The sequence below is a fragment of the Limulus polyphemus genome, unplaced genomic scaffold (genome assembly GCF_000517525.1).
Source record: "Limulus polyphemus unplaced genomic scaffold, Limulus_polyphemus-2.1.2 Scaffold606, whole genome shotgun sequence".
In the NCBI taxonomy this organism is placed as follows: domain Eukaryota; kingdom Metazoa; phylum Arthropoda; class Merostomata; order Xiphosura; family Limulidae; genus Limulus; species Limulus polyphemus.
This window is the reverse complement of record NW_013666216.1, coordinates 204,331-206,637: the sequence shown is the minus strand read 5'-3', so window position 1 is coordinate 206,637 and position 2,307 is coordinate 204,331. Positions and strand designations below refer to the sequence as shown.

At 32.5% G+C, this 2,307-nt stretch overlaps 1 protein-coding gene and 1 long non-coding RNA gene across 3 annotated transcripts in view; one reads left to right on the top strand and one right to left on the bottom strand.

The window, feature by feature from the left end:
• Positions 1 to 2,307, top strand: part of LOC111085767 — a 26,687-nt gene that overhangs the window by 20,052 nt on the left and 4,328 nt on the right. The window lies entirely within an intron of this gene.
• The window catches only part of LOC106459425 (sodium/calcium exchanger 3-like), a 107,122-nt gene that overhangs the window by 103,478 nt on the left and 1,337 nt on the right, over positions 1 to 2,307 (bottom strand). The gene's annotated exons all lie outside the window — the stretch shown is intronic.

Sequence of the window (2,307 nt, the reverse complement as noted above, 5' to 3'; positions counted from 1 at the left end):
CCTTCCCTCTAGTCTTACACTGCTAAATTAGGGACGGCTAGCGCAGATAGCCCTCGTGTAGCTTTGCGCGAAACTCAAAAAGCAAAACAAACAATAATTACTTTAAACATAACTTTTGATAGCCAATCGCAACGGCAATTACTTTAGGATAAATTGTTTGTTATTAAGCACAAAGCTACACAATGGGCTTTCTGTGCTCTGCTCATCACTGGTACCAAAACACGAATTTTAGTTTTATAAGCCCTCAGACATACCACTGAGCCACCGGGTGACAGCATAAATTATAATGTTGTTAGATTAGTGATAAATAAAATAGCAATATGCATGTACAAATTAAATAATTTTAGATAAATACATTAATAGAAGATAATAGTTTATTTGCCCCCCCCTTTTTTTTTTTTTTTTGGAAGAATCTGAATTTGTAGAGTTTGTAGAATTTGTAGCCTTAAGTATGTTTTATATTTCACTTTACCCCTAGCGGAGTTAAAAGCAATTAAAACCATAGTGTCGTTGATACGCTTTCTTCCGTAGTACAGTAAACAGAAGTGGGAGGAAACAACGGCTCCAAACACTTATCAGAGACATCGTTATTGAGCGTAGTATCTCTGACGTCTGTTTCCTGGTTCCAAATTAGAGTTATTATAACCCTCCGGAAATACAATATCAATGAAGAACAACAATATAATAAAAAATAATAATGATCAAACTTCAACTTCCATCATATAAAATAACATAAATGTAAGATATTTAAACATAAATTGACACTCTGATTTTTTAAACTGTACAAGGTGTTCCAAACGTAACTCAATACGTTATATTTATTTTTATGCTAGAGGTTTTTTTTTCAAACACTGTTTAGTGTTTAATAAGTTATGCCTAACTTGGCAAATTTATGTTAATTTCTGAACGCACATCGTAACGGAGCCTAATATCAAACAGAAAAAGGATATGTTAGTTCCTTATGTGAAAGTTACAAGAGAACAACGAGGATAATTTCTATTGGACATCAAGTAATAAAGTAAAACGGATTTCATTAACCCGAGGCCCCTCGGTGATTCACTGGTAAGTTTGAGGACTTATAATGCTAAAATAGGGTTTCGATACCTACAATAGGCAGTACACAAATAACCCATTAATAAAGTAAAACAGATTTCATTAAACTGAGATACCACAGTGGCTCAGCGGTAAGTCTAAGGGTTTCTAACGCAGAAAATTTGGTTTCGGTAGGCAGCGCAAAGATAACCCACCGTGTCTCATTACGCTTAGTAACAAGCAAATATTAACCTAAACGCTTATGTAAAACTTGAAGAACTTGTTGGCAGACGAATGAAAACGTGATCATGATTATAGGTTACATCTTTATTATAAAAATTAACTAGATATGCACATCTTAAGTTCCACTATTTGAAATAGATATGAGTTTATTAAAACCTTCACATTTTTTACATGATCATGATTATAGGTTACATCTTTATTATAAAATTTAGTTAGATATGCACATCCTAAGTTCCACTATTTGAAATAGATATGAGTTTATTAAAACCTTCACATTTTTTACATGATCAAGATTTATCAAAAAATGAAAAAAAAACGTATTTCCTAGAAGTTGCAGAGCAAACTATTAAAGAACAAATAATTTTCTCAATTCATCCATACACATTAAAAACTCATTTTGTTTCGTACGCACCATGATTTATGAGACCTGAAATATCCTTTGTTCGCCACAAATAAGCTACATTCATATAAATATTTAAAGAATAAGTAAAATTAATGTTAACACTTCATTATTCCATATTTGTCGACAAACTTATCGTATATTTATATTTTCTTATCGTACAAGAACTGTACACATAGAGTACAGTTCACAACTATGATAGGCTTGGCATAATAGTGTAATGTGTCTTGAAATGTATTTATTACTCTTCTAACACAAAACCTGTATTAGGCGAATACATAATTAGGTAAACACAATTATTGCAAGACATACTGGGGTGTTTTATCAAACCTCTTGCCCACTTAAAGGTTATATTTCGCCAAATTAAACGTTGTACACCATAAGACTACACGAAATAAGGTAAGGAGTAAAAATAACTCGTCGTCAGGGCCTTACATCAAACAGGGTGTAGTTATAGCGTTATTATACATTCTTCTAAATAGAAATGCCTAATGGGCCAGCTAAGGTTCTGATAATGTGAATTACTATTAATATTTTCATTATAGAAATGAATAAAAACCCTATAATCCGAGCGCTTTCGAAAGGTGGACCTTTCTTCTGTGTAGACACAGAAGAAAGGTCCACCTTTCGAA